The sequence below is a fragment of the Ceratotherium simum genome, chromosome 14, assembly GCF_057802395.1.
Source record: "Ceratotherium simum simum isolate JZ-2026a chromosome 14, ASM5780239v1, whole genome shotgun sequence".
Lineage (NCBI taxonomy): Eukaryota > Metazoa > Chordata > Mammalia > Perissodactyla > Rhinocerotidae > Ceratotherium > Ceratotherium simum.
In genome coordinates, this window is record NC_141913.1 from 25,092,726 (window position 1) to 25,113,198 (window position 20,473).

The following is a 20,473-nucleotide window of genomic DNA, read 5'->3' on the forward strand; positions in this document are numbered from 1 at the left end:
TAGGAAAGAACAAGGGTCTCAGATCGATAATCAAAGTTTATACCATAAGAAACTGGAAAAAGAAGGGCAAATTAAAAGTCAAATAAGCAAAAAGAAGGACTAAAGAGTAAAATCAACAAAAAAGAAAAAAAATCCCAAAAGAGACAATCAATAAACACCAAAAACTGATTTTTTGAATGGATAAGTAAAATTGATAACCTCTGTAAGACTTACCAAGTATTTACCAAAGAGAAATGAAAATATAGATCCATAAAAATAAAACCAATCAGGCATATTTACTCAAGAGATGAAAATATAGACCCTCAAAAATGCTATCCAAAAATATTCATAGCAGCTTTTCTCATAAGTGTCAAACACTGTAAACAACTCAAATGTCTATCAACAGGGAAATGGATAAACAAATTGTGATATATTTATGCAATGGACTAGAACTCAGCAACAAAAAGGAATCAGCTATTGACACACACAATGGCATTGGTTTAATGAATCTCACAGACATAATATTGACCTAATAGACACAAAATCGTATATACTGTATGATTCCATTTATACGAAATTCTGGGACAGACGAAATGAAATGATAGTGATAGATATCAAACCAGTGATTATCTCCAGGTGGAGGAAGTAGGCAAGGATTTACTGGAAAGGGCACAAGAGACTTTTCTTGGTGCCCTATATCTTGATGGGTGTGGATGGGTTTATCTAAATCGTCAGACTGTTCACTTACGATGAGAGAGACGGATAGGGAGAGGAGGCAGGACAGAGAGAGAGAAAATATGAAAGGACAAAACCAATAAAAAAGGAAAAGAAAAAACTGGCCAACGTCATGGGGGAAGAAATTAATCTGGACCAGGTATAAAAGCATAGAGGAGTTACAAAACAAGACCGACTTGGAAAACTCAGAAGTAAACACCAAGGTAAGAAGGAGCAGTCTCTAGAGGATGGGCAGGATCCTCCAGGGATGAACAGTTTTTAAGTTATTTACTCTATGTGTAAACACTCACACTTGTAATTGTGAGTGTAATGTCTATTTTACAAATAACCACACTGGCTTTAAGTATGTGTGTATGTGATAAGAGCCAAGTCAAGATTTGTAAAGCCCCCAAACAGAAAATATTACGATATTCTGCCTTACCTACCCCCATTATGTAATTCTAAATTAGAATTATATAACCATAGACTGAAATATTTATGGACGAATATATATGCTACCTAGGATGAGCTTCAAAATAATATGGGTGGGGAGATGAATGGGTGTTATGGAAGGGTTTGGCCATGGATTAATGATTGCCACAGCTGGGTAATGGATACTATTATGAATGTTTGAAAGAAAGTTAAAGAAAATCATAGTAACCATTAAATGTGTGCTAAAGCTAACAAAGTGTTTATTTACTTTTCATGGATAACTACTTTGAAGCTTTTAAAAAAATCTTTTAACTATTTTAGCAGGGGTTGCTAATGTTAAAAGCCCATGCATAGCATACTTACTGGGTGATTCTGTTCTGGTTGGACTAAGAATTGCTGCTCAAGATTGTCTTACCTCAGGAAGGTTTCACAGGTTAAAGGTGCCCCAGGCGCAGTGCAAATAAAAGCTAAGAGAAGGAGCCAAATCCTTTGTCACTGCCTAGTAAGAAGCATCCCAGCCAACAGGAGAAAGGACCAGAAATATTTTCACATCAGATGAGGTGGAGGTAGCAGTGGAACAGGTCCTAGTATATCTAGTTTTTCTATTCCAGATATGAAGAAAATTATAATTGAGATTTTTATTTTAGAAATAAAAACGAAGGTAGTAAACTTGAATTTCCTAAAGACTATTGATCATAGATTGCAGCTCTTTGATATGACCTAGTTCAAGACATGTTTAATACATTAGGCAATCAATAAATAATTCAGCTGTTGAAATATTTGTTCATTTTCTTTGAACAAATATAAGCCATTCTGTAGCATTGATGAGCATATAATTGGAAAAATAAATCAGCTTAAAATTTTAGATTATCAAAAATTTACAACACTGGGAAAAAATACCAAAGAAAGAAAATTGTTTAGACTTAAACACCTCCACATCCATATTTTAAAGTTTTTAAAGTAAGAAATAAAATTATATTACCCCAAATAAATGATACTACAGTAATCCTACCCAGTTAAGGTAGAAATTTAAGAGATCACAGGTAATAATTACTCCTTGCAACTAAACAACCAACTGATACTGTTTTAATTCTTATTTATTTAAAGATATACAAGGAAGATTTCTATTATCAAACTTTAAATCATTATTATAAAAAATTTAAACACTGTACTAGGAATATATAGCTAAAGATTTGGAAATGCATACCGATTAATAATAAATAGAAAGAGAAGATATTCCTCTTTCATATTTGGTGCAACAGCATGTCAAAACGGTAACCCATTTTCAGTTAATCAACAAAGCAATCATCAAGTATTTACTGAATGACTACAAGATGCTGTGAAATGTACAACAGATGTATAGGATAAGGAGTTCACAATCATGATGAAGGAGTAGATAATCCTGATATCTAATACATATGAAATTATTAGGTAACAACACAGCACATTATGTGAATGAGTTGCAAGACGGTGTTTCCAAGAGTAAGTCTTTCGCATGAGTTCAAGGAGGGTGGATAACACAGGGCTGGAGAATGCACTTTGAATGATGGTAAGTAAAGGGCAGAGAGAGTATTTGGAATAGGATACTTACGCACTGTATATACTCAAAGTATTCACTCCATTCCTACTATAAAATAAGTAAATTGTTTCTATTTTCTTTGAAATGAAAAACAAAAGATCATAAAATATCCACTATTTCCTTTAATGTAAACTATAAAATAGTTTTTAAATGCTGAGAGTCTCTTTCTCTAAACATTTAAGACATAGATATGTACCAATGGAGTTACAATTAGTTTTCTTTGTTAAATTGAAGAAATATCATGACAGAGAAATATTCTGTCCTGGTGTTGATTACAAGATTTAAATGAATATCCTTACATGTATATAATTCTGTCAACTCAATTTTTTTTTGGCTTGTTTGTTTTAAACATACAAAGAAAAAGTTATATGTACCCCAATAGCAAAAGGAAGCCACACGAGGTATCCAGTTCACCTTGTTCCTATAAAACTTACAAAAACATGCTCTGTCAAAGGTATTTACAAGCTTAAAAGAATTATTTCCCCATGCTGCATAGTGCCGGAAGTAAAATTTTTAAATTTTTCTCACCATCATCCTCATCTTATACCAACAAGTATTTTCCAACCACCTCCTATATGAAACAAACATGCTTGATTCTCTAGGGAGGAAAAAAAAGGATGTTTTCCTCATGGTCCCTGCCCTTGAGAATCTTAAAATGCTTTTTGAGATATGTGCAAATAAAAAAAAAATGACAATTTCAAAATCAGGAAATTTTCATGTATGTCCAGTGGGCAGCAAAGACAATGCTGACCATAGATTAGGAACTGGGTACAAAATAAGGCTTTTGGTTATGAGAAAACATAGTAAAATGCTCACTATTCCTGTTCCTTTCGGTCTAGTTGATTGACATAAGAAAAGGAGAGAGTACCAGCAATATGTAAATGAAAAAAAGCATTGAAACCACGTAGAATGTTCAAGCTGATCTGGTGATGCAAATCAGGGACAAAGAGGAGAAAAGAACAGGAAAATCAAACAGAATATTTGTGGCACAAATAAAAGATAAGCATCTTAATTAACAAAGAAAATTTGCATATTAGTAAATATATTATTGCCTCATAGGAATACACTTTAAACTATCTCAAAATGTATCCCCTAAAAGGTAAAATACCATTATTTCTAATATTAAATTTTAATTATAGATCTATCCACATATTCGTTATACATTTTTAAAAATTACAGTGTGGTTAGTTTAGTTTCATCTCCCCCCCACCCTTTTTCCATTTAGTTTTTCATAAATTACAAGGCTCTGCAGCATCAAGTAAATTATATGGTATTTACTGTAGGGATTAACTTTTAAATTAAAACGTGTGCTTGTTAACATGGTTCCTGATGCTCTACAAGAGATTTGGTCTGTGTCTATACGATATGTAAAGAATCATTTCAGTGGGAAATAATTGGTAGGCAAACTGATTTCACATAAATAAAACTGTTTTGACTAAGCTTTTCACTTTGTCACAGGCTTCTTTGGTACTATTAAAAACATTAGGTTTTATTTAGAAATCATCAAGGAAAAACTTGACATTTCCCTGAGATAATGTGGATAGAGCTATTCAGATAATTCATCTTCAATAAATAGCAATTGTTTTGTCTTTTGTAATTTAGATGGGTCATCTACATTGATCAAATTTATTTGTAATTGATGTTTCTGATTTATTCAATATTATTCTTGGTTACATGTATCAAGATACTCTGTATTCTTGGGCAAAACGAAAACATTCAGCCTCAAAGCAATTAAAAATAGGGTAAAGGGCCAGCCCCCGTGGCCTAGTGATTAAGTTCGGCACGCTCCACTTTGGTGGCCTGGATTCAGTTCCTGGGCGCAGACCTACACCACTCGTCTGTCATTGGCCATGCTGTGACAGTGGCTCACATACAAAAACAGGAAGATTGGCAGTGGATGTTAGCTCAGGGCGAATCTTCCTCAGCAAAAATAAATAAATAAATAAAATAACAATAATACTTTAAGTTTATAGATTAAAAAAAAAATAGGGTTGAAAACAGTTCCAGCAGCAAAGTGAGTAGATGATAAGCACCTTCTGAAAAGCTGTACTCTCCAGCTGGCTTTTTTTCACTATCTCCACTGTGACAGTACACTTAAGTTTCATCTAAAATATTTATGTTTTGTTTATGGTCCATTGAGAAAATAAATTCTCCCAGGAGTAAAGGTGCACTGGTGTGATGCCATTGAGAGATATGTATTTAATGAACTGCCATTACAAGGTGAAATCACAGCTATTCAGAATGGCAACAGATTTGTTCATTCTAACACTAGGAAACAAAATACACTTGATCACTTAATACCATTCTTAGGTTATGTTCTCTCCTGCAGTCCGAGGTGAACAGGGAGAATGCAAACAGCATTGCTCCTGAGGATGTTACTCAGACGGGAAAATCAACCAAGACACTGTGGCTGAGCACCATAATAGGTACTGCCAGAAGCAGCTGAGTTATGAGGCACTGCCTTGTGTACCAGAGGCTTCAGCCTAGCTGAGACAGCAGGGAGCCTAGGAGGGATGAAAGGAAGAATACCTCTGCCCTCCTTGACTTGCAATTACTCCCTAAGAGCTGACAGGACCATGCCTCAAAGCAGAATTTCTCAGGCAAATGGATACTAACTTTAACTATATAAATAGGCATCTTGAAGTGATGCAAAGATACCGAATGAACACTCTTGGTGTTTATTAATACAAGCACAACTTCTCCCCTCAAGTTTCATGAATGCTTAGGATACAATGTACACATTTCAGTGGAGGTCAGAAGTGATGTTCTGTCTGAGGCTGATGAGTTCCAAAAGTGGGAATGTCGTGAAAAGTTGGAGAACAGCAAAGGGTTCTGACTGCCTTTGGGAGCCAGAGAGAAGGGAGGGCTTCCATGGGAAGAGGGGAACATTAACAAAAAATGGACAGGAACAAAATTCGCCTACTTGATAATTCTACCCGGGGTCCACATTGACCTCAAAATCTGGTAGCTCTCACACCCAAAAAATCTAACTATGAATTCCCCAAGTCACAGCTCAGTTGATCCATCTTCTTGACCTGTGTTGGAGGACTAATGTACTTTTCATTCTTGAAAGCTAATTAGTTTCTTGGGGGAGAAGAATTTATGTATATTTTGTGTTCTTCAAGCGCAAATATCATCCTTCCTTAAAACATCAGTCTACATCCAGTGGGTATAAGAGTTTCTAATTAATAAAACAATGTGTTTACTTGTTCAACTCTTTTGAATCTACTTCTTATACTCTTGTCATGCAAGTCTTTGAAATACTCCAAAATTACTACTTCCTCATGCAACAAAACTATTACCAACTAATACGTAATAGTAATCATTCTGATTTGACCTATAACACATCTACACTCTCTATATTACTATGTTTGTAAAACACATACACACACATGTAGTTTCACTATAACATAGTGAACATTCTGATTTTACCTATGGCCATTCGCATTTCAACTATAACCTATTTTAAAAATCAAGAAATTATAAGAGCAAGATAAATATCAGTAATTTATTTTCCATGGTAAAAATAGCCTAAATTAGTATGAACCACAAATATACGTGCATAGCCATATTAAACATATTTTTCCCTAAATGAAGATTTTCTGACACAAACTGCTAGTGATTGTTGAGCCACTGAAGTTGTAATGCATTTCTGAAACGTTAGAATCATCAAACCTAAATATATCTCTAATAATTTTGTATGGTAACAGATGGTTACTAGACTTATCGTGTTGATCATTTTGTAATATATATAAATGTCGAATCACCATTGTATACCTGAAACTAATATAATATTATATGTCAACTATACTTCAATTAAATAAATAAATAAAAATTGAAACAAACAAACAAAAATCTGTCCTGAGTATGCAGATCAAAAAGAAAGGGCCCTTGATATATTGCTGTTCAGTGTGGGCCTCTACCCCTTGAGCAGAAATCTCCCAGAGATACTGCAAAGCCATTAGTGTCTGCTACATGCTAAAGCTTCTAGCTTAACTCCAATAGCCTGTGTAAAATTCTGGATTAAAAATCACTGTTGTGATCTATGCCCAGGAATCCATCTAGTTGTATTGTTTATGAGGACTGGAGAAAAGCATACGGAGCAAAATCTTTAAGGTTGACTGACCAGAAAATATAAATGGTATTTCCAAAACAGTGAGTGAAAATTTTCAGCACTTCTCCATTCAATGTGTAGAAATCTAGGGAGAATTATTGTATTCTTTTCATATGAAGCCAACAAAGGTGCCAACCTCTAATTATTATTAGGCTCAATAGAGACTATATGAAAAGCACTTTGAAAAATCTGAAGTACTTTCAAAATGTAAGATATTATTATTACTATTATTTTGCTTTAAATATTGCAAGGATAACTTTTTATTGCCCACTTTAATAGACCTGTGACTTTGATTTTTCATTTATCTCCCTGAATTTCAATGTTAATTTCTTCTTAAAAATGTTATTTGTATATAATGACTATTTGATCCCATTGTCATTTTTATTATTACATTATATTGATAGGTCAGTCTATTTATTTCTTCTGGTGGATCCTACACTTGAATCCACTTTTTAACAAAAATCCATTAAAAAAAAAATCCACTCAGGGGCCAGCCTCGTGACATAGTGGTTAAGTTCATGCACTCTGCTTCGGTGGCCGGGAGTTCATGGGTTTGGATTCTGGGCATGGACCTACACACTGCTCGTCAAGCCATGCTGTGGTGGCGTCCCACATACAAAGCAGAGGAAGACTGGCACAGGGGTTAGCTCAGGGACAATCTTCCTCACCAGAAAAAAAAAAAACACAAATCCACTCAATTTTTAAAATTGAGATCATTCAGGGTAGCCACTACAGGATCAATGCCTGGTGTCTTTGCCGTTAAATTCTTGTAAGCTTGTCAAAAAATATTGTTTGATAACAACAAGAAAGTCTATGATTTTCTAAATTTGCTTTCCATGCAGCAAAATTTAGAAAATTTTAGCTTTCTCTTGGAAGTTGATCCTCTTTTTCTTCTCCTTTTGTTTTTTTCTCTTCTTCTCTCCCTCTTCTTGTAATTTCTTGATTCCCTTTTATTCTTCCCTTCCTCTCTTTTCACTGCTTACTCTTCTACCTTCTCCTTGATCTCTTCTCTCTCATACCATTTCTCTTCTCTCTGGATTATTAGAATACTGGTTAGCTGCTGAATTTTCTTATATATGCCTGAACAAAGCCAACTGCTTTTCGTGAGAACTTTTACAATATAAAAACAAATCCCCCACTTAGTGTTTATGTAATTGTGGTGCGTGTATAGATGAATGGCAAAGTTAACATATTACCTTGGCCATTGAGATACCATGGAGGTCAAAGACAAGTTGAAATATGGGGCACACAGACAAATGAACTAATTTTAATGTGGAACAGAAATTAAGTAGGCAAAAAGAAAAGGAGTGTATCTTGTACTTTGTGATAATTCATAACATCACAAAGAACAAAGCATTTCACCTGTAGATCATTTAGTATATATATCTTATCTCAACAGCTAGACATAAACTAATGGAAGACAGGTTCCATGTATTAAACTTCTCTATATCCTTCAAAACATAGCACAGCTCTTTATATACATCAGGCACTTAAAAGGGGTTTGAGTGAAATATACAAATCATTATGAAATTGGTGACTACCCCAAAAACACTGACTGTAATTGCTTGATATTACTATCTAAGGAGTTATAACAATGCAAAGGAATAAAAATGTACATGCAGATACACAGACATATAACACATACACATACCCCCAACAAAGGAAGGAAAGAAAATTATACGAAACCATGAAACTGGAGATATATACAAATACACAAGATAAAATTATGTGAAAACATATACATATAGAAAAATAAATTGGCAATCTTAGATAGTAGATAACTTAAAAACAATCAAGAATATTTCCATTATTTTCAGTAACCTGAGTTTCCAGGCATTGATCATAGTGAATAAGCAACCTGTGAGTAGCTGTGCAATTAATATTTATAGTGAGACATTGACTTATGCGTACTTGGATAAGTCGTGTTATCTGACCTACACTTCTGTGTCTCTGAAGTGACAATTTGCCTTCTCATCCACCTCCTTTGGGAAGATGCTCTGCGAATAAATGAGGTAATGTTTAGGAAATGTTTGCACCTTGGAAAAGAAACCACTGCATACATCTCAGATATTATTATTACTCCATATTGAAGCCTGGTACATTATTGCCTCTGTTTTAAACTGAAATCGTACTGTTTGAGTCCCTGGGTTCTGACCAAAATCTGGGTCAACATAAGACGATGATTATTTTTAATTTTAATTCTGAGGCTCTGTTCGGATCCCATGCACGTGCGAGGGAATATTGTAGAAAATAAACAAAGCACATAAATCAAGCTTTGAAAGAGAAAAATCTCTATCGGATGGATTTTTTTTTCTTCAATGAAGAGTGTGAACACTGTATTTCCCTGGAGGAATATTTCGGTCCAAGGAGGAGGATAGTGCATGCAGTGTGAGTGTGTGTGCGTGTGTGTGCATGTGTGTGTATGTGTGTGTGTGCTGTGCGTGCGCGCCCGCGGAGAGAGGGGCGGGGGAGGCGGATGAGGAGGATGAGATCATAGTTTCAGGATCCTCAGGAAACCCTGGTACTGGCAGCAGCCAGCCTCTGCTGTGCCCACATGACCCACAACTCTGGCAGCGGACCCGGCACTTCCAACATTATTAAATAATAAGAAAGCGGCTCCTACTCCATGCCCAAACCTCCCTACAGACCAATGGACACCTTCTAAGAGTTTGGCGAGTCGGTGACTGAGGCGCCCGTCCATTCCAAGGTGTGTGCAAGGCGTTTTCTTCCTTGACAGCTCCAGAGTGGGGGAGGGCGCGGGGGTGGAGGGGGTCCGCGTGCCGGGCAAGGAGTGGGCGCCGGGCCGGGCTGCTGCGCGCTGCCCCCGGCCGCCCGGTGCCGCGGAGCAAGCCGCGAGGCGGGAGATGCACATGACGCGCAGCCCCAGATGCGCAGGGACCGCAGCCGCCCACGGCGCCGGGGCGCGGGCACAGGAGGCTCGGCTGCTGGAGCAAGGGCAGGCGCCGCGCACCCGGCAAAGTCAAGAGTGGAAGCGGGCGGCGAGCGCCGGCGGGGGAAGAGAATCGCCCCAACGCCCACTCGGGGGTTCCCACCTGTGCGCGGGCGCTGGCCGCGGCTAGCGCGAAGCATGTGCCGGGCGCCGCAGCCAGGACTGCGGCGCGGCGCCTCCCCGGGCGGCGGGCGGCGCCTCGGGCCAGCCGAGAGGCGGTAGCGGCTGCTGCAGGATGGCCGGCCCGGGGGCGCGGGGCCGCGCAGGTAAATCTCGGCCGCCGGCCGAGGCCGGGCCGCGCCGCAGCTCCGGCTGCCGCCGCTGCGCTGCTCCCGGGCTGGCGATGGCAGCCGGCTCCCTTGCGTCTCGGGTTGAGTTGTTTTTGTTGTCATTGCTGCCCTCTTGGTCGTCCTCTCGGGCTGAGCTGGTGGGAGGTGGCGTGGGCACATCCACTGGGGATGACTCGCACGTTGGAGAGCAGTCTGGGGGCTATTGACCAGGAAATCCACGATGGGTTCCTTTCCAGCCAGCGGCGTCTGCGCGTGTTGCAATGCACTGCGGTGCCCGGGCGGATGGCTGACTGGGAGTGGGCACTTTGCACTGGGGACGGCGGGGGGCGGATGGGTACGGAGGTGAGTGTCTTCAGCTTTTGTAGCCTGTTGCCCACTTTGGAGTTCTCCGCTGGACAGAGGACGAACGGGAGGTCCGTTCTGGTGTCCGGAGTGGGAGGTGGAGAGGTGTCTGTCAAAAGACCAAAGCCAAGGAGAGAGAAGGGGTGGGGACGGCGGTGCTGGGGCTCCATGGTACCACGCCTGGGACTTGGTAGTAAAACTTTCCTCTTTGGCAGGCTTGGGGTCTGACTTGAAGAAGATAAGTGTAGAACTTGGGGGAAAAATATTGGATAAACACTTGCAGTGAAACTTACCACCATTAGGTTCATTCTTACTCTAAAAAATGATGTTTGGAGTTGATGTTTAAGTTTTCCTGTTATCTGTTAGAATTAGTTGATATTTAATGTGTGTTTGTGGTTCATAACAATGATCTTTATTGTTGAAGTATACAGTTACTGGTTTCTTATACAAAAAAACATTTATTTTTAGAATAAATGTTAGAAGGTAGAAAAGGTAGAAACTGCAGGGAAAAAACCCAGCTCTCCACACGTTCCAGGCATAGTTCTATGTGCTTTAGCTCTGTTCGCTTCATTCTTACACCACCATAAGGGGTAGGTAATAATATTAACCACCTTTTACAGATGAGGAAATCCAGACAGAGGTGAAATAACTTACCCAAAGTTGTACGGTTATTAAACGTTAGAGCCCAGTTGGGCTTTTGGTGTACTCTTAACCAACACTTTGGGACAATTAACTCTTTTTCTAATTAATAGTGTAATTATGGCACATATCCTTTGAGTAGTTTCTTTTTGTCACAATTAACTGTTTCCTACAACAGTTACAGATTAAAGGTGTATCTATCAGCAAAGTTAAGGTTTTCAGCAGTTAAGATTTATCAGCAAAGTTAATAATTATAAAGCAGATGGCTGAATCTAAATATTTGTTTGCACTAAACCTCCTAAGGTGTTAGTCTGTTCTTTGCTCAAAGTGTGGCCATCATTTTCTTCAGAACACCATCTTGCAGAATTTTTGAGCAAGTTGTGTCATCTTTAATCCAATCACTCTGACAAGAGGTTAGGCAGTTTTAAAAGAAGAACTATGCAATTCTCTTTAACTATCATTGATTAAAAGCACGCTGTATTTTGAGGGTATTCGTGTATGTCATGCGTTTTAGCCAATTGTATGCACTTTATACAAAGTAGCAATGAAGACTAAAAATCAAATTTTCTCATCAGTTCTAAGTCAAAATAGTTTTGTTTTAAATGAACCATCATGTGAAGAAAGGTCTCAGTGGAGTGAACTACAACTGCACATATTTAGAGAATTATTCTTCATTTGAGCTTATCATGGAGCTCTCATAATATTCATTTTATTGGACAGATGTCTCTCTTAAGTCTTCACCTGTTATTTTTTCAAGCAAATTTAATTGCTTCTTCACATGAGTTTCAACATTATTTTGACATGCATAGATTTCCTTAATTCTTGTCTTTCAGTTTAATTAAATTCAGTATAACTATTTCAAATCCACACTTATTCAACATGATAGGTGAAAAGAGACTAGAATCCAACTGAACTCTGTAGAAAACTGATCTTTGGATATGAAAACAATTGTCTTGCTCTTCAGTGGTTAACGTCTTCAACACCCCAAATTATGGCTGCCTCTTTATTTTGGGATGCTGGAGTGCAATGCTGTGGTCAGAAAAGTTGCATGCCATCAGGTACAAGTGTTTTCGATATTGAAATTGAATTTCCCAAGTCTATTTATGTGACTATTGATTGTTATTAAAGCATAAATCCTATGATACGTACATATATCCTTTCTTAACTGTCTCAACTGTTTCCATTTTCTGGCTTCTGTTACTTATTTTAGAGAAAGCATTTCCTTGATGCTTTCACCTCACCTGGTAGATATGACGTGACTTTTTCCTTTCAAGTCCCATCCCTCTAGTTTTTGGAGACTCATACATCTCTGCTTCTTGAGAGCCCCCCTGTTCCAGGTGCTGGGCGGAGAACTGGGGGTCAATGGTGAGCAGAAAGATGAGCGAGCCCTGCCAACACAGGGGGTCAGACTTTAATAAAATAATTATACAAATAGATGTTTATTTACAAATCGAGGTAAGTTCTCTGACAGAAGAAATTCTATAAGAATGTATAATTAATGATTCTGGACCAGACACAGAGGTCAGAACAGGATGCTCCAGAAGTCACATATTAGCAGAGGAATGACATGTAAGGAAGAGTTTACTAAGGCAAATGGTCGTCTTAAAAGCTTTCATAAGCATTTTCTGAATTATTTTGTGAATCTGAGACCTATGTCTCACTCTGGTTATCTCTACACTTCTCTATTCACCAGGAAACATACTGTTTCCCCTCATTATTCACCTTTGGACATGGGGAGGTTTACAAAACTCCTATCAACACCTTTTAAAGCACATAGAGCATGTGCTACCCTTATATCCTATTTGTAAAGAATTATTTAAGTTTAATGAAATATAGTCATTTTCTTTCTTTACCTTAACAGCTGCTTTCAAATTTTAAAAAGTAGCTCTGTGTGTGTGTGTGATTATTGTTAAAGCTACAGAATGTCTCAAAATAGAAAGGTAATTGATTCATCACCCACTCCTTAAGATTCTCTAAGTGTCCAAGGGAAGAGAAGAGGCCCCAGAGTAAGGGAGGTGATATCAAGCGTTCAATATGCTGGGGAAATGGGTATTAACAATTTAAAGCAAACATAATAACAATTAAATTTCTTGAATACTTATTGTATGCTGGACATCATTCTGTGGGCTGTATATAAATTAACTTACGTATTCCTCAAAATAGCCTTATGAGGTCTGCATCTATTACCATTATCCCCTTTTATAGAAAGGGACACTGAAGCACAAGGACGATAATAATTATGACCACTGTCACCTAGGTAAAGATGAGCCCTGAACTCAAATATTCTGATTCTGTAGTCCATAGTGTTAACTATTGATGTGTGACACTTGGTTCATAATTTTACTGGTGCATTAAATTCCTCTCACTGTTGAAAATAATACCACCTCCTGACTTGATCTTTTGGTTACTTTTCGCTTAATAAAAATCAGTGAAAAAATAGAACTTCCTTTATATCAATGCTTTTTGTCCCATATTTTACAGGTAAAATATATATAAAGCAAGAAGAGATATATGAATGCCTAGACAGAGACTGGTGACTGCTAGGTTATGAGAAATTCCTCATTATTATGTATTTTTTAAATACAAAAATAGTTATTTGAGCACCATTTGAAACTATTGAAATTTTTAACATCAAGAATATGTACTGTAGCATTTCAAAGAATTAGGGAAATATCTTTAACAGCTGGAAGTTCTATGACAATTAATAAACTTAAAAATTTTAAGTCATCTATTTCAGGAACCCCTAATGTCCTTGTCCAGAGTATGCACTGCAAAGAGGATGTAAAGTATAACGTAGAAACACCTGTTGAATTATCTTGGTAAAATTTAAAAGACCTTGTTAATTTTTACGTTGAGATTTTTTGACATGACTCATAGTAATTGTTATGATTAAAAACTTAGTAATTTTAAGTATTATCCAAATAATGTTATCTTAAAACTTATGGCACATGTTACTAGCAAAGTGAAGTACTAATTGGTTAAGTGTGCTAAAGCATGTCAAGATCTTTGCACAGTGTCTGAATATGTTAGTCAATGTTATTTCTCCCTGCAAATGATGGGTTCTAAGCAGTTGATATGATTAATGTTAATATTAACCATGGATCACAATTCATACATAGTGCACATAGACAAATGTGTTACTCTCTTCTTTGAAGCTGTTGGAAATGCTTAAGGCAGTGCATACATTTTCTGTGACACATGTATCCTTATCAAGAATGTGATAGATCATTTCTCTGTGTGCTCAACTTCATATAAAGCTTGATGTCTTGGAGTAACTAGTACTAACTCTTGCTCTAATTTATACCATAAGGAAAGAGATGCAAGACTTAATTTGACTTTGTGTGTGTGTGTGTGTTCTTAGAGTGGAAGATGCCATCAAGTACACCAGTGAATAATTCATTACCTCAAGTTTACAATTTGATACCATTGTGCAGTGTCCTATGCAAATAGTTGTATGTGTTTAATGTAAATATAAAATATATTACTCAGTTATAATAGTTTAGGTTATGGAGTCACAACAAACTACTCTAAATTCTCAGAGACTGAAAAAGAACACAGGTTTATTTCTTGCTAATGCTATATGCCCATGTTGGTCAATAAAAGACTCTATTTAACGTCTTCCTCACTCAGGGAACCAGACTGATAAAGCCCCTGTCATCCAAAATATCCTTATCCTTCATCAGGCACATGGGAACATGACAAATCACCCACAAGTTCTTAAAGGCTTCTACCAGGAAGCAACACTTGGCCACTTCCACTCATATTTTGTTGGCCAGAGCAAGTCATATGGCCATTCCCAACTTGAAGATGGAAGAGAACTGCAAGCCAATCACCTGCCCAGGTGGAGGAAAACTGAAATATTAGTGAACAGACCTAATGATTACCACATAAAATTAGCCAGTTCTCTTCAATAGTTTTATCACCTAAAAACGACTTACGATTTAATGTAAAAGTAGAATCACCAACAGTTGTGTTTTAGAACTTCAGCCTGGGAAGGTAATTCCTGCATAAAACCACCAGCCAAGAAAATAGAGGCTAACCTTGTTGTGAAATTGTTGATACCCCTGTTTTTCAGTGGGGGTTGTATTTAGTCAAGAGTAATGATAAAGCTAGGGTTTGAGTGAATGCATGAGTTAGCCTATTTGACAGCAAACACAAGCCAAGAATAGTGCCAAGACCTGTATACAGCACCCAAGCTGTTTTTTGAACAGATTTGATATTATCAACATGGTACAGAAAGCAGAACAGCTATATGTGTGTCTTTTTTTGTCACTTGAACTACATGGACAAAAATATCATATGTGCTATCATATATTATTGTAAAAAGTAATACAGATAAACATACAAATCATACTGTATGTTTATTTTACATTGCCAAACATAATATGAAAAGTTAGAATATACCCAATCCATATTTTTAAATTAAACCTTTTATTTTGAGATAATTGGAGATTCACATGCCATTGTGAGAAATAATATAGAAAGAACCCATGGTCACTTTTGCCCAGTTTTCCGCAATAGTAACGTCTTAAAACTTAACAGTAAAAAAAAAAAAAAAAAATTAATTAGAAAATGAGCAAAAGACATGAAAAGACATTTCATCAAGGAAGATATACAAATGGCAGATAAGCACATGAAAAGATGTTCAACATCATTAGCCATTAAGGAAATGCAAATCAAAACCATAATGAAAAGATGTTCAACATCATTAGCCATTAAGGAAATGCAAATCAAAACCATAATGAGATATCACTACACATGTATCAGAATATTCATTGCAAATATATAGAAATTCATTGATTTTTGTATGTTTATCTTGTATCCTGGGAACTTGCTGAACTTATTAGTTCTAAATGTTCTTGTAATTTCTTAGAACTGTCTAGATAGACCACCATGTCATCTGAAAATAAGGACAGTTTTATTTCTTTGTTTCCAGTCTTTATGCCTTTTGTTTCTTTTCTTGCCTTATTGCACTGGCTAGAACTTCCAGTACTATGTTGAATAAGAATGGTGAGAGTGGACATCTTTACCATGTTGCTGATCTTCAGGGTAAAGCATTCAGACTTTCACCGTTAAGTATAATATCTGCTGTTAAATTTTTTGTAGATGTTTTTTATCAAATTGAAGAATTTCACCTCTATTCCATTTTTTTCTGAGTGTTTTTATCATGATTAGGTATTAATTTTTGTCAAATACTTTTTTTCACCAAGTGATATGATCACTAAGTCTTCCTTCTTTAGCCTGTTAATATGGTGGAGTACATTGATTGATTTTCGACTATTGAAGCAGCTTTGCATCCCTGCAATAAACCCCATTTAATTAGTGTATAATTCTTTGTACAATCTATTTGCCAGTATTTTGTTAAATATTTTTATGTCTATATTCATGAGAGATGTTGGTGTGTAGTTTTCTTTTTTGGTACTGTCTTTTTATTGGTATCAGAGTAATACTAGCTTCATAAAATGAATTGGGATATGTTCCCTCCTTTTCTATTTTCTGAAAGACATTGTGTAGAATTGGTATTAATTCTTCATAAAGTCTTAGTAGAATTCTCCAGTGAAACCATTTGGGCTGGGAGACTTTCTTTTAGTACATGTTTTTTTAGTTATGAACTCGATTTTTTTGATGCTTCTGTTAATTTGCTAGGGCTGCCATAACAAAATGCCACAAACTGAATGGCTTAAGTAACAGAAATATATTTTCTCACAATTCTGGAGGCTTGGAAGTCCAAGATCAAGATGTCAGCAGATTTGGTTTATTCTGAGGCCTCTCTGGTTGGTTTGTAGATGGCTGCCTTCTCACTGTGCCCTCACGTGATCTTTCCTCTGTGTGTGCATCCCTGGTGTCTGTCTGTGTGTCCGTATTTCCTCTTCTTATAAAGATATCGGTCAAATTGGATTGGAGCCCATCCTGATTGTCACATTTTAACTTAATCATCATTTTAAAGGCCCTATCTCCAAATATGGTTACATTCTGTTCTAGGGATTAGGGCTTCAACATATGAATTTGGGGGCACACAATTCATCCCATAACAATACTTACTGGCTATTCAAATGACCTCTTTCATATTGTTGAGTTGTGGTAATTTAAGTTTATTGAGGAATTGGTTTGTTTCATCTAAGTTGTCAAATTTACTTGTGTAGAGTTGCTCATTATATTTATTTTTGTTCTTTTGATGCCTGCAGGGTCTCTAATGATATCCCTTGCTTCCTTCTTGATGTTGGTAATTTGTATCTTCTCTCTTCTGTCAGGTTTGCTAGAGATTTGTCAGTTTTATTGATCTTTAAAAGACCACATTGTTTGTTTCATTGATTTTCTCTATTGTTTTTCCGTTTTTCATTTCATTGATTTCTGCTCTTATAATTATTATTTCCTCCATTCTGCTTACTTAGGGTTTATTTGGCTCATCTTTTTTGTATTCTTGTGTGGGAGCTTAGATTATTGGTTTTAGATTTTTCCTCTCTTCTAGTGTATGCATTTAGTGCTATAAATTTTTCTCTCAGCACTACTGTAGCTACATATACATATGGTATGCTGTATTTTCATTTTAGTTCAGTTCAAGTACATTTTTTTATTCTCTTGAGATTTTCTCTTTGGCCCATGGGTTATTTGGAAGTATAGTGTTTAGTTTCCAAACTTTTGGAGATTTTCCTGTTATCTTTCTGTTATTCATTTCTAGTTTGCTTCTATTTTGGTCAGAGAACACACTGTATGATTTCATTACTTTTAAATTTGCTGAGGTTTGTTTTATGGCCCGAAATGTTGTCTATCTTAGTATATGTTCCATGGGCACTTGAAAAGATTGTGTATTCAGTTGTTTTGGGGTAGAATGTTCTATAAATGCTCATTAGGTCCTGTTGGTTGATGGGGCTGATGAGTTCTTATATATGTTTGCTAATTTTCTGTCTAGTTGTCCCATTGATTGTTCCAAGAGTATGTGAAGTCTCCAATTATAATTGTGGATTTGTCTATTTCTCTCACTTCTATCAGTTTGACTTTACATATTTTGCAGCTCTGTTTCGTATGTTTCATATATACATATTGAGGATTGCTATGTCTTCTTGGTGTATTTATTCTTTTATCATTAAATAATATTCCTCTCTATATCTTTTCCAGATATATTTATTTGCTCAAAGTCTACTGTACCTGATATTAATATAGATACTCTTTTTTTTTCTTTGGTTGATGTTTGCATGCTATTTCTTTTCCATCCTTTTACTTTCAACCTGCCTATATCATTACATTTATTTAAATTTCTTGTACATAAAATAGAGTTGGTTCATATATTTTAATCCAGTCTGCCAATCTCTGTCTTTTAATCGGTGTACTTAGATCATTTACATTTACTGTAATTTTAATGTAATATTGTAATTGTTAGGGCCTATGTCTGCTACTTTATTTTTTTCTCTCTGTTTTTGTTTTTTTAGTTTCTCTGGGTTGTTTTTTTTCCCTGCCTTCCTTTCAGTTACTTGAGCATTTATAGAATTCCATTTTTTTGTCAATAGTGTTTTTAAGTATAGATTTGTTTAGATATTTAGTAGTTGCTCTAAGTATTATATCATATACATATAATTTATGACTGTCTACTGCTGTTGTCATTTTATCAATTCCAGTGAAGTATAGAAAGCTTACCTCCCTCTCTCTCCCTTTACCCTTCTCCATTTATAGTATAATTGTCTTAAATATTTGCTTTACATACATTTAGAACCACATCAGATAGTGTTACAATTTTTTCTTCAACTGCCAAATAATTTAGAAAGCTTAAGAAAAGCAAGAAAGTCCATTGTATTTATCCATATTTTTGCTTACCATGTTTTTTCTTCTTTCTTGATGTTCCAACATTCCTTCTCTTATTGCTTCCTTTTTGTTCGAGAACTTCCTCTAGCCATTCTTTTAGGGCAGACAGGTCTCCTGGTGACAAATATCTTTGTTTTCCTTCATCTGAGAATGTCTTGATTTTTCCTTCATTCCTAAAGGATATTTTAACTGGATAAAGGATTCTAGGTTGACAATTCTTTTCTTTTCACTCTTGAAAAATGTTATGCCACTTCCTTATGCCCTCCATGGTTTCTAATGAGACATCTTCTATCATTCTAGTTGGTTTTCTCCTATAGGTAAAGTGTCATTTCTCTCTTGCTCTTTTCAAGATTATTTTTGGCTTTAGTTTTCATAAATTTGACTATGCTGTGTCTTGGCATGGATTTCTTTGGGTTTATTCTGTTGGCATTCAGGTTCACTCAGCTTCTTGGATCTGTAGATTTATGTCTTTTTTCAAATTTGGGAAATTTTCAGCTATTATTTCTTTGAGCACTTTTTCTGCTCTGTCCATTTTCTTCTCTCCTTCAAGGTCTCCAAAATAAGAATATTAGGTCTTTTGTTATAGTACCACAGTGTATTATTTTCCTATGGCTGCTGTAACATATTACCACAAACTTGGTGTTTTAGAACACACATTTATTCTCTTATAGTTCTGAATGCCAGAGTCAGAAATCAGTTTCACTTGGCTAAAGTCAAGGTGTTGGCAGAGTTGGTTCCTTCTGAAGCCTCCAGGGGACAATACATTTCCTTGCCTCTTGTAGCTCCTGGAGGCCACCAGTATTCTTTGACTCACAATCCCTTCTTCACATCACTTCCATCTCTTGCTTCTGTAATCACATCTCCTACTTCCTTGTCTGTAGTCAAATCTTCCTTTGCCTCCCTCTTTTAAGGACACTGTGATTACATTTAGGGCCCACCTGGATAGTCCATGATATTCTCCCTTTCTCAGGATCTTTAATTTAATCACATCTACAAAATTCCTTTTGCCACATGAGGTAACATTTACAGTTTCCAGGGATTAGGATCAACCTGAATATCTTTGGGAGCCATTTCACACATAGGTTTCAGAAGCTCTCTTGTTGTTGCTGTTGTTTTCAGTCTGTTTTTTCTGTTGTTCAGACTGGGTAATTCCAATTGTTCTGTCATCCAGCTCACAGATTCTTTCCTCTGTCATTTCCATTCTGTTACTGAGCCCACCCACTAAATGTTAATATTTGGTTATTGGTTTGTGTTTTTTGAGTTCTAAAATTTCCATTTACTTCTTTCTTATATGTTCTATTTCTTAGCTGATACTTTCTACTTTTTTCATTTATTTCAAGCATGTGCACAATTGCTCATTGAAGTATTTTTTTAATGGCTACTTTAAAAACTTTATCAGATAATTCTACCATCTCTGTCATCTCATTATTGGCATCTATCTATTGTCTTTTTTTCATTCAGTTTCTCATTTTCCTGGTTCTTGGTATGATGAATGATTTTCAGTTGAAACCTGGTCATTTTCCTATTGTGTTAAGAGACTCTGGATCTTATTTAACCCTTCTGTTTTAGCTGATTTCCACTAATATCACCCCATTGGGCAAAATGAGGATGGTACCACCTCATCACTGGCAGGTGGG

At 36.4% G+C, this 20,473-nt stretch overlaps 1 protein-coding gene across 9 annotated transcripts in view; it reads left to right on the plus strand.

The window, feature by feature from the left end:
- Positions 1-9,335: 9,335 nt before the first annotated feature.
- Positions 9,336-20,473, plus strand: part of DTNA (dystrobrevin alpha) — a 353,310-nt gene continuing 342,172 nt past the window's right edge. For 6 of the 9 annotated variants that reach the window (XM_087439119.1, XM_087439123.1, XM_014781331.2 and 3 more), the window contains exon 1: positions 9,339-9,525. The gene's annotated coding sequence lies outside the window, so the exon portion shown is untranslated. Of the gene's footprint in view, positions 9,526-20,473 lie in introns of all 9 variants that reach the window. The other 3 variants (XM_087439129.1, XM_087439125.1, XM_087439122.1) reach the window with 2 other exon arrangements.